The sequence below is a fragment of the Acipenser ruthenus genome, chromosome 6, assembly GCF_902713425.1.
Source record: "Acipenser ruthenus chromosome 6, fAciRut3.2 maternal haplotype, whole genome shotgun sequence".
In the NCBI taxonomy this organism is placed as follows: Eukaryota; Metazoa; Chordata; class Actinopteri; order Acipenseriformes; family Acipenseridae; genus Acipenser; species Acipenser ruthenus.
In genome coordinates this window covers 53,044,082-53,057,246 of record NC_081194.1, presented here as the reverse complement: position 1 = coordinate 53,057,246, position 13,165 = coordinate 53,044,082, and positions in this window count along the sequence as shown.

Below are 13,165 nucleotides of genomic sequence, written 5' to 3'. Positions count from 1 at the left end.
ACAAGCTCTTATGAAATAGGTACAAAGTGAATAAAGTGATGTGAGACTTAAATCATGGGCAGAAGAATAAGATCATGACAACAGAATCTGACTTGCTGTCATTTGGTTAAAAATAAATGCAGGGAAGGTAAAAGCCATTACAAGATTTGCTGTGGCATGACTACAATGGTATAAGTTACTAGTACCACCGTGATAACATGTCCATAATTTGACACATTATTCGGGCTGTGTTCAAAGGTTCGAAGCCAGGAATTTGAAGGTAGTGCTAAACAGTTTTCTTATTTTTTTTCTGTTAACAGAAACCGCTTGACACTGTATGAATACCATAAATCACACATTAAATATTACTTCTGTGCAAAATTCGATCTTTTGATTTGAGCAACCTCCACACCTCGCCCTCTCTTAACAGGAGTACCCCAAGGTTCAGTCTTGGGTCCTCTCCTGTTCTCTCTCTACACCCGCTCCCTGGGCCCCTTCATTGCATCCTATGGTTTCTCATACCATTTCTATGCTGATGATGCTCAGATTTTCCTCTCCTTCCCCACCTCTGACTCCACCATCTCCTCCCGTATCTCTACCTGTCTGTCTGCTATTTCCTCCTAGATGCACTGGCATCACCTCAAACTCAACCTATCTAAATCTGACCTCCTTTTCTTTCCCTCCTCCTCCTCCCCCTCCTCCAATCTCTCTATCTCTGTTCCTCTGGAATCTATTACACTCTCTCCCTCTTCCTCCGCTAAGAACCTCGGAGTCACCCTGGACCCCTGCCTCTCTTATTCCCAGCACATCTCCACTCTGGCACGCACTTGCTGATTCTTCCTGAGCAACATCCGAAGAATCCGACCCTTCCTCACCAGCTACGCCACCCAGCTCCTGGTCCAGGCCTTGGTACTCTCCCGCCTAGACTACTGCAACTCCCTCCTGGCTGGCCTCCCTGCGTCCGCCACCCGTCCGCTCCAGCTCATCCAGAACTTCGCTGCCCGTCTGGTGTTCTCTCTGCCTCGCTTCTCCCACGCAACTCCACCACTCCGCTCACTCCACTGGCTCCCGATCACTGCTCGCATCCAGTTCAAGACTCTTGTACTAGCCTACAGATGCCTTGATCAGACTGCACCCAGCTACCTCCAGACCCTCATCTCTCACTACACCCCCACTCGACCTCTCCGCTCCTCCTGCACTAGAAGACTGACTCTACCTCCTCTACGCTCCCCTGCCTCCAGAGCCCGCTCCTTCTCCACCCTCGCTCCGCAGTGGTGGAATGACCTTCCTACAGATGTCAGGACTGCCCAGTCCCTGACCACATTCCGGCGCCTCCTTAAAACAGCACCTGTAGAACTCCTCTGTTTTTCCCCTGGGACACTTATCACCCTTCTTTAAATGCGCTTTATCTGCTCTTATCTGCCACCTATTTTACTGCATTTAATCCTGTACTTCAGAGTACTGTAATCTGCCAAGTGTTTAATCTGTAGTATTTTGTATTTAATCATATCCTGATGTAACTATCATTGACACTGTTATCTGCTGTATTATTGAATTGTATTTTGTCACACTTGTACTTGCTTGAACCAAAGTCATTGTATTTATCTTGCTCTTAATTGTATTATTACTTGTATTGTAACACTTGAAATGTATTTGCTTACGATTGTAAGTCGCCCTGGATAAGGGCGTCTGCTAAGAAATAAATAATAATAATAATAATAATAATAATAATAATAATGCCTATTACATAAAGGTTGTTGTATTAAAATCCACTACCAAGTCGTCACACGTAGCACCTCTTTATGGCACGGCCGCTGTGCATTGGAGCACGATATTATGCCAAAGCACTGAGGGGGTTACCTACAGTGGATACTCGCTACTTATGTAATGTGTTACTGTAATAATAATACTTTTGTCAATAACAAGGTGATAAAACGTGTTAGATTTTTAATCTGAGTAATAATATCACAGTTACTTTCCGCAAAAAAGAAACAAGTTTGTCTCGTTACCTTTTCTCTGTTGTACACCTACATAGTGTTTTTTTCTTTTTTAACCCTGATGTGCCAGACTGTTCCAACGTCGGTGCCTCGGCACCGATGACGCAATGTCCCACAGCCTTTCTGAGCCTTGTCATTGAATAACGCTAGGTACTAGGAACAGAAAAATGTGTATCACTCCCTATTTTTAAGTTTAATAGGACAAGATCGAGAGGAGGATTATTTGACTGTATGTACCACTTATTTGTTTGTTTGTTTGTTTTCATAGTGGTGGCCACATTTACTGAATCATCCCATCATTTTTACCTTTACTGCTTTATCACCATAGTTTGTTTTTCTATAGACCTTTTTTGTTATTGTTGATTTACTATTCGTGGTTTTATTGTATGATTTTCTCTTCATAATACAAAATTATTGAAAGTCAGGAAATATACAGTACATGCATTTCAATGCCAAAAATGAAATGTTATTATACTACAAAAATTGTAAAAACCTGTTTGGCACATACACTAGTTAAAAATAGTTAATAGTTAAAAAGTAAACAATAGTCCACAACAACTGTTTCACAGGACAAGACAAGAGAAAGAATTAAAACATGTAACAAAAAAAAAAAAATGGAGTCTACCCCCCAGCAGTGACACCCAGGGCGCAGGAGATCCCGTGAGTGAAGAAGCAATCCTGTGGCAGCCCCTGCAAGGATGCCAGCCACTTCACCTGCATCAGTCCATTCACCTGAGGCAGCCGCTTGTTCAGAGGCTGCACTAGCACCACCTGGCACTCAAGAGGCGGTAATGATGGCACTTTTTTGGAACACTATAAATCCTGCTGTTGAAGCTGCAGGTAGAAGGGGTGAACATAATATTTAGAGGAAAGTTCCACAGCCCACGGCATATGCAAAACGCAACATTGATGTAAGCACATTGAGTACTTTTCGCCTGTTGACTGACATGCAAACGCTGCACCACATACAACATTGCACTGAAGCAGAAGCCCATCGACAACTACAAGATGATTCCTGGTCAATGCCCTTGGAGGAATTAGAAGCTTTCATTGCACTAGTATATGCCCATGGAGCATTTAGTGCCAGAAGCCCGTCATACTGTACAGTTTGTGGTCCAGTAAGTGGGGAGTTGCTTTTTTTTCCAGAGACAATGCCATGGAATTTTGCGATTTCTGCGTTTCGATCTGAAGCAAACCAGAAGCGCCCGGCTCCAAAATGATAAATTTGCTCTGGCATCTGAAATTTGGACCCGCTTCATTGACAATAGCATTCTATGCTACAAACTGGGACAGAATATTACAGTGGACAAGCAGCCAGCCGCAAGAGATGACAATGCGATTGCAAAATGTAATGGCAACAAGACTGTTGATAGCTGTGCCAAAAGCACAAAGACACTCTGTGGTAAGTGCACTGCATATTTTGAAAAGCGCAGGATCTCAGCCCCTCATCAGTCTGCATCTTGTGCTGCTCTATCTCTGGATCTCTGGATGCTGAGAAGGCCTTTGATCGGTTGGAATGGAATTACTTGTGGGCAGTCCTGGAGCGTTTTGGCTTTGGTCGGACATTCATTAATATGATACATACTTTATATAACAACCCGACTGCATGTGTTCAGACAGGCACTGTTATATCCTGTTGTCAGGGGCACTCAACAAGAATTTTAGTTAAAGTTGAATGTTATTCCACAAATCAAATGTTTGTTCTCCATGCTTCCCTTAGCACTTCCACATAAATATATAGAAGAAATTAATTCCACATGCTCTAGTTTTATCTAGAATGGTAAGCGCCCAAGAATTAGATTAACAACACTGCAGTGCTCCAAAATACTTGGAGGTTTAGCGAAATTGTATTACTGGACCTTCCAATTGAGAGTTTTCAAAATCTGGATGAACCCTGAGACCCCTTGTGCATGGAGAACAATGGAAGAGATGATAGCTACGCTGATCAGACTACAAGATCTTCCCTTTTATCTTCCCTTTTATGGTCTCAAACAACAAGTGCTCTCTCTTCGAATGGGTCCAATTATTATGCAATGGATGTATAGAAGAAAGTGAATAGTTTTTTTGACATTTCTCTTAAATTACACAAGCTTTCATCTATTTGGAATAATTCCTTCCTGCTGACGGGCTCTCAACCTTTCACATACCCACTTTGGTCTACAAGAGGTGTTTATATTTTGAACCATATTTTTGATGGTAAAGGTTTACACACATTCCAGGATATTAAGGAGACATACTCGCTCCCTGGATTTTCTTTCTTTCTATCTATTAAACTACACTCATCCCTCTGTGTTTATGGTGTCCCCTGGGATGCTCCTCTGTCCATCCACCCACTTTCTCATTGTCTCATTGTCTGCCACACGGGGCCCAGTTTCTTCTCTTTACAATTGTTTCACTTCCCATAATTCCAGATCCCTCCGGGTGACTTATTTGGGACAGAGAACTTAGTAAGCTTGGTGTCACTCCCAACTGGGATAGAATCTGGGGTAACATCTGGAAATGTATGACTTCGGTCATGGCCAAATTAATTGGAGTACAGGTGCCACAGTGTCCTGGAGTGCTCCTTCTTGTAAAGCTCCCTCCTGACCTGTGAGGGCACTAAGCAGCGAAAAAAGAGTTCCCTGGACGGGCTGGCAGTTCTTTCCCAGAGTTCAAGGGAAGTCAGTCAGCTAGGAAGGGGTCGAGACTTTTTACATATCCGACTTTTTACATATCCGCCCTTACTCTGGTTCCACTGCAGTCGGATACGCGACAGACTAATGTATATAGACTTTTATTCTGAACTAGTAAACATGCAAATATTTGGTGCCTTTATTCTCAGTACGCTCTGAGCAAGAAAGGTACTAAATGAGTTAAACAAAAAAAAAACCCATTAAGTAAATATGCAGAATATCAAGAAGAAGTGTTCATTTTAAAAGTGCAAAGTAGTATGTGCAGTTAAATTCAAGTGCAGATTATTAGACATGCAAGCTTTTAACTAACAAGATAGACTGCTGGTCCACTTTCACTGTCAGAACTGCAACACTCATTACAAGCTGTGAAATGAGTCTATGGTAATTCACAGCCCTATAATTACATCACTTAATAAAACTGTGGGTTGGTTTCTAGGAGAATAATGCTACATAATCCATGACACATAGGATGGATGAAAAAAGGCTAAGAGAAAACAATGATTCCAATTTCAATCCTATCCCCTCACAATGAAACAGTGCCTGTTAGAGAAATATGTTGGTACAAGATTTCTTTCTTCATAGGTCTAAGTTTTGTAATTCACTGCTTTTTGAAATCAGGAATGTACAGTATAAGTAATGATGTCCAAACAAAAAGTCAAACATGTTTAATCTGTGATGGTCCAAAACATCCAAAGGTTATTTTTTCCTTTCAACCAAACTTGTTCTATTCTTATCATACTGGTTACTCCCGAAATCTCAGACTACTAATCGCTGTTGGATCAGTATGACCCCATTAAGCAAACTTTGACCCCATTGTTTACTGCTCGTTCAGCCAAAACCCTATAACATTATTATTATTTATTTGTTAGCAGACACCCTTATCCAGGGCGACTTACAATTGTTACAAGATATCACATTATTTTTACATACAATTACCCATTTATACAGTTGGTTTTTTACTGGAGCAATCTAGGTAAAGTACCTTGCTCAAGGGTACAGCAGCAGTGTCCCCTACCTGGGATTGAACCCACGAGCCTCCGGTCAAGAGTCCAGAGCCCTAACCACCACTCCACACTGCTTTCAGGTAAGATGAAAAAAGAAACCCTACAACATACAAAGTTGTAGGGTTTCAGAACTGTACAGTATTAAAAAGCATTTTTTTTCCCCAAGGGCAACATTTGAGAGAGAAATACATTTATATTATATCAACTGTCAAGGAACTACTCTGAACAAATGGGGATCAAACCCTATTGTTACATTTTAATTATGGTGCCACTATCTTCATAGCAGCATTTACAAAGTTCCAAATAACACACATTTTATTATAATAACGACTTGAATTCAGAGCTCCTCACATAAAAGACAATGTTTAATCTGTAAAACACACATAAATGACTTACATAAATCTATCATCTATCATAAGTAAATGATTAATTACAATTAATTAATGTCTTCATGGTGAAAGTTAAGGAAGACAGATGCTTTGCTGTTTTTATACATGTTTGTTTACCTTTAGGTTTCTTTTAGTATTCCTAAAGTACAAACAATAAAATGCAAAATGGGTGAATCCTTTTTATCAAATCTAAAAATAGGCCAAAACCAGTCGTCCTTATAAATTATAGGACAACCAATTAAATCTGTCAATAATATCTAGGGACCGAGACAGGATCCGTATTTGCCTACTCAGAACTAGTAAATACTGCAGGTACTGCATGTTTCAGAATATTTCCTTTTACAGTTTTGCTCAGAACATGGAAATACTGTATACAAAATGGTACAAAATAACACCTCAGTAGGAATCATAACCACATCAGTCTGTGTAAGTTGCCTTGGATAAAGGCGTCTGCTAAATAAACAAATAATCATGAAAGTAACTTGGTGAATTAAACAATATTTAGTCCTTGGCCAAATTCATGAATCTTGCCATGTATGAAGTGAATCAAGAGGTAAGTTAATGAAATGTCTGCATGCTGTTCAATTAATCAATAAAGGAATGTGTTTAAAAGCATACTACAGGGAAAGTTTTCATCCTGCGCATGCAACAGAAGATAAATGGTCATTTAATATTGCCCACAGTTCCTATTATGGCTATGTTTGTATTGCTTTTTTGCTTATATTTTTTATACATCTGTATGTTAGATTGACTGCCATAAATAGACATGAGATTTCAAATACAATTTTAATTTCAATGACTGAAAAGCAACAGAAAACAATATCCTGTCTATTTTCATTCCAGCAGCATTACAGTATTTTCTCTGTAATCACTGTACCCCAATTTTTCATTTCCAATTGATGGCTTGGAATATTTAGACAGTTGTATAAATCACTGTATTCTATATATTAAATTCAAGCACAGATTTACCTCACTTGACTGTGACACAGTGATAAAAGAATGCCTCAAGATGGTATGCCTAGTAGAGCTGCCTCATTATTGAAAAAATGATCAATTTCTTGGCAACATTCAGGTGAATACACTTTGAAAAGCCACTTATTATTCACTCAATCAGCCTGAAAGAAATAGTTATTTATTAAATAAAGCCTATTATAACTGCAGTTTTAAATTAATAATTAGTTAAACAGAATATACCTTTTTGTTGTAGTTTGTTCCTTTACAAAATATAACAGAAACTGCATTGGCCTTTTAAACATCATGTCATGGCTTGTAGTATGCTCTTTTGGAGCATGAGGTTCGCAGATAAATATCACATGCATAGTTTCCATGAAACCTCTAGAGCCAAATATGAAACAACTTTCGGTCTGCAGTATACATAGATAATGATAAAATGCATTATTCTTTGTAGATAAGATCGTGATTTTCTGTCGTTCAGGTTGTGTGGAGAAAGCTTGGAGACGCTGGCGATTCTACAGTGGCCCTGAAGTGCAAAACACAATCAAATAAAATATTAGCGCCATACAAACAAAAAGGTAGCGACTTATAAATAAACAATTAAAAACATGCAAACAAAAAGATAGCAACATGCAAACTACAAGTTAGGGACATTCAAACAAATTCCAAAGTGGAAAAATTGAATACTTAAGTGGTCGGGTGCTAGGTAATGGAGAGAAACTGATTTGTGATTGGAGGAACAATCACTCTATTACTGTGATCTTGGACAGCAAAGTGTATTGTCTTTGCACAGTCTTGGTTTGTGTTTTTTTTTTTTTTTTTTTTTTTGATAGACAGAAAATTCAAATATAGTATTTTAAGCAAAGCTGACATGGTTTTGAGAGTGTAAAACTGTTTAGTCTAAAAAATACTGGGATTATTTACACTTTATTTATTCATCCCTCCCTCCACTACCTAGCACCCGCGGCTTAAGTGTTTCATTTGCGTTTTTGAATTTGTTTGCATGTTGCTAACTTTTTATTTGTAAGTCACTCACTTTTTGTATGTTTGTAAGTCTTTTTATTTGTAAGTCACTAACATTTTATTTGCTTGTGTTTTGCACTTCAGGTCCATCGTATGATTCAAATTCAGGGATCAGACAACATCTATTGGAAATCAGTATAAAAGTCCAATGTAGTGCCAAGTGGTTATCAAAACCCTTTTAAGTATGAAAATGAAGAACACAAATTAATTTCTATCAAGCCGCTACATCAAACCTCAATCTGACTTGAGGATTTGTTCCACTCCTCTCCTTTTAAATGCAAACCAGCATTACAAAGAAGCATTGAAGTGGTTGTCTTCACCATAACAGTAGAAAAAGGACCTGTAAAAGTCGCACATACTGTCCCCAGAGACAAAACTGATTTGAAAAACTGATTTGATAGATGAGACACCAAAAAAAAGTAACTCCCTTAGACAGTAAGATTTTATTTATTTACTGAAAGAATATCTATTTTCTTCAATTCATTCAGTTTCCCAAAGTACAGGGCCATAATTTCAAGAGGGGTGCATGGTGCCGAATCCCAAACCAGAAAGATCCTGAACCACGTTTAATTTGGTGTCACTGAAGTCAAGCTAAAACTAGAAGAAATGGTTGGCTTTATTCGTCAAATCATGTGGTCAGCAAACTGAAACCAGATTCCATAAACCATCTCTGATATCTCCGGATGATCCCAACTAGACACTGTTTGAGGCTTTGCAAGATGAATGATCAGAAATGCCTGAGATTGCCTTTCAAGGTCCTGTCCATCTATTTGCTTGTCATGTTTAACGCTGTCTTACCTGTTAAACGAATAAAAAGTGCACATTGTCGATTCATCCAGAATTCCAGGAACATCCATGCTGACAGAAGCATTCACACTCATACCCAATCCTATCGCATTCCTTTCATCATAATTTTACCCCAAACCAATCTTAATCTTAACCTTAAAATCAGAATTAGACTGCAAGCATGCTATTCCTACTGTCAATTCCAATTAACTGTTTGTATTTTTAAGACATACTTGCTTACTTTATACTATTTTAAGGTTACAAATAATCCTTTACAGTAGCGGTGCTATAACAATGATATAAAATACAATTCACAGGAGTTTATTGAGGTACAACGTATAAGAAGAAATGAAAAAGTAATTCTTCCAAAATAATAAAGAAAATATTAATAATGCATCAGTGCCAGTTAAAATTAACTTAGTACAGGAGTCTACGGCTAAGAGAACACCCCTCGGTGTGTTCCAAAGTGTTCTCTTAGCCGAAGTTGGTGATTTAAATGGGTGATTGTATGATTTCAAATGTATTGTTTAACTTTAGTTGAACAGGGGATGTGACTGTATGATTTCAATGTACTGTATAAATTTATCTGTTCCTGTGTTCTGTGTGGGTGTACAGAGAGGAGAATGAAAGAAACAAAATCGAAAGTAAAAGCAAGCAATTGCTACTCGTGCTGAGCAGACTAGCACTGTATTTGTTTGTTGGATTAGTGGTTGTGATTTGTTTTTGTTCAAACTTTTATTTGTGAGGAGTGTTTTGTGTTCATCCTTTTTTTATTTAATTTTTGGTGTCAATAAAACAGTGCAAGAGAGTGTGTATATCTCTGTCAGCTTTTTGGTCTGGGAACATCATCACTGCTAGGCTACCCTGTCACAGTAGGAGATTACTAAATTACACTTATGGGGATATTTCTAAAGAGAAATTAATTTTCAAGTACATTTTGAAACATTTTTTACATTCAAACTAGGTAATCATAGGGTATATTTCATCTTTGAGTGAAAACGTTACTCTTTTAATAATCTCCAGACTCTCAGCTGTTTAGAAAGGTAAGGTATAATATGGTATACTTTTGGTGGATATTTACCCCGATACACAAGCCGAAAGTCAAGTTATGTCAGTCAGACCTCAAACAGGTAGAATGTTCACTGTAATGAAAGGGTTAAAGCGGCCTCCAAAGTAACCTAACTAGTTCATGAATATACAAATGAAATGAAGAGCAGTGAAACCTGGCAGATAGCAACAGCTGGTCTACCTTGTGGTCTATTTGTTCTACACTGCAACATATCTTAATATAGTCAACCTAAAAATGGTACGCATGTTCTATTGTGGAGCTCTTTCCACTGTATTTAAGAGTAGTTCATATTGCAATAATATTGATCTTAGTGTTAAAAGGTCCCTTTTGTCAAAGCAGATGTGTCAAAGCTGAACTATTGTAATGTACATATTGCACTACTAACATTGGGGGATTATCTATCTGTTTTTTCAGTGCTGTCTAACATCCACAGAAAAACACAGTTTGGATATTTTTGAGTTTACAAACTGAGGCTCACACACAAAACACTGATCAATATAGAACACAAGTTTGCAGACTGGAAGCAGTTACTATAACTGAGTGAATTAACCAGGAGGGAATTCCTATAGATATCAGTTGTACTAAACTTATAGGCAACCTCACATATTGATATTTTACAGTACCATCATTATGAATTCATTAATACTGAGTAAATTGAATGTCACAGCATAAAACTTTTAATCTATGGACTATGTTCAAAAAGCTGAAGTATGCAATATTATGGAGTTAAAACGGAATTAAGCTGTGTCTAATTGCAGTGATAATGCTATTATAACTACTGTACCTTGAGCAAGGAAATTGGTTGCACAAGGTACTGCACGCAGGCAATACAAATGTGCATTATAAATATCATATCGGAGATACTGAAATTGAAGAAGGAATCTATGAAAAAGACAATGTGGGGAAGCTATAAAAAAGGCCAACAAGATGCTCGGATATATTCTTATAAGTGTTGAATTTAAATCAAGGGAAGTAATGTTAAAACTTTACAATGCATTAGTAAGACCTCACCTACAATATTGTGTTCAGTTCTGGTCACCTCGTTACAAAAAGGATATTTCTGCTCTAGAAAGAGTGCAAAGAAGAGCAACCAAAATTATCCCGGGTTTAAAAGGCATGTCGTATGCAGACAGGCTAAAAGAATTCAATCTATTCAGTCTTGAACAAAGAAGACTATGCGGTGATCTGATTCAAGCATTCAAAATCCTAAAAGGTATAGACAATGTCGACCCAGGGGACTTTTTTGACCTGAAAAAAGAAACAAGGACCAGGGGTCACAAATGGAGATTAGATAAAGGGGCATTTAGAACAGAAAATAGGAGGCACTTTTTTACACAGAGAATTGTGAGGGTATGGAACCAACTCCCCAGTAATGTTGTTGAAGCTGACACCCTGGGATCCTTCAAGAAGCTGCTTGATGAGATTCTGGGATCAATAAGCTACTAACAACCAAACAAGCAAGATGGGCTGAATGGCCTCCTCTCGTTTGTAAACTTTCTTATGTTCTTATGTTTTTATGTTCTTATGGTTGTACAGTACCAAAAGAAAGCAAGGTCAAAAATAAGCATTGGAGTAATTTCACTGCATGCCCTTTATTGTACAATAAATACCATTTGTACTGTTCAAGAGCACTTCAGAAATCGTTTCTTTTTCTTTCTTATGCTTTGCAAATGCTGCACATCAAATATTCTTCTAATGACATGAAAATATATGTGCTCAGTTTCATGTGTAACAGGTTAGGTTAGATATGAACTTTTAAAGGAGACAATAGCTACCGTCAGTTATATCTCATAATTACTTAATTTGTATTTGGATGTGTTCCAATGTAAACCTAGGTAGCTTTTGTACACATTAACAAATGCTCTAATGGGAACTTTTAGTACCACTTAACCCTAAATTCTAATAGCTTGCTTTTGAGATGATGAGCGCTCATAGCCTCGAACTGTGGTGCATGTGCTTTTTTTTTATAACTCCACGCAGCTTCTCTGGGCCCGCCCCCAGCCAATCTGAATCTCCTGAGCCGTTCAGCGCTGGCGAGCCTAACTGCCCAATCGGTTGCCTAGCAACGCGTCTCAGCTGCACACACTTCCGCAGGAACCAGCAACAGGGTTCTCGTCACACAGTCGCGCAAAATGTTTTGGTTGATCCGCATGTTGCCTTGTAAATAATTTGGTCATACAGGTCACAAGCCTGCTGTTGACAAGGTGCCAACATCCTGGCAACAAAATAACATACTGTAAACCAATAATTATTTTGTCCTGTGAAGAAAACTTCCCATGTCCAAACGAATAAAGGCAGCTTCCGCTGCTGTAATAGAAGAAGAGGAAATAAGGCTTGTTTTATCTCTCTTGAAATTTTCAGAAAAAATAAATAATAAAAACAAATCTTATTTCTAAATGGTAGGGGAGATTGGGTGATTAGATAACCAATGAAGACAATTAATATAATAATATGAATATGCAAGCACAAAAACATTTTAAGACCCATTCATCTGTTCTAAGATTCAACACCCCTTATTCAATTTTGTGGATCGCCTTGTAATTATTGTAGCTGTTTATGGAAGATTAAAACTAGCCTTTCTTTTTGTAAGAAAACAAAATATAGCACATGCCCTTTTTACATTACACCACTATCAACTTTTCTGCAAATATACATTTAATTCCACAAGTATAGTTTCTGTAACCCTTTCTATTCTTTAGTTTAACTGGGAATTGATGCAGTGTTGAGCATGCGTGATGTCTTGTAGAGCCTTGTCCCCTTTCTTTGTTTAACAAAACATAAATTCTTCCAGTAAAATTGACCATTTCCGGTAGGTCAATTCAGTCCATTAATTGAGTCTTTAACTCATTCGTTGTCTTCTTTAATGATGATCCCAGAGGTGAAGTTATTTGTATGTTAATGTCCTTCAAACAAGCTTTGAGTCTTCTTCAAGTTTATTAATAATTGGATGTTTTCTAGATGTTATTCAGAGCTTGCAGTCCAGTTATTAAAAGCAATCTCCCTTTATGCTGACTTATTCGTTCATGTTTGGAGCTGCTGGTTGAAGATATTATGTGCAAGCTCCTTTTTTCCTGACTTTGCTTGCTTGATGTTAATAGCAGCTGCTCTTTCCTTTCTCTGACTTACTGTACAAAACTCTAAAACAAAGACAGCCTCTTGGTTGCTCATTAAGATTTCCAAACTTACAATACCTCTCATTGCTCACAATAACTACACTGAATTAGCTGCAGCACCTGGCAATTCTAGAGACTCAAACTTGGTCGAGCCTGTGGGACTCGCTTAATCGGTGTAG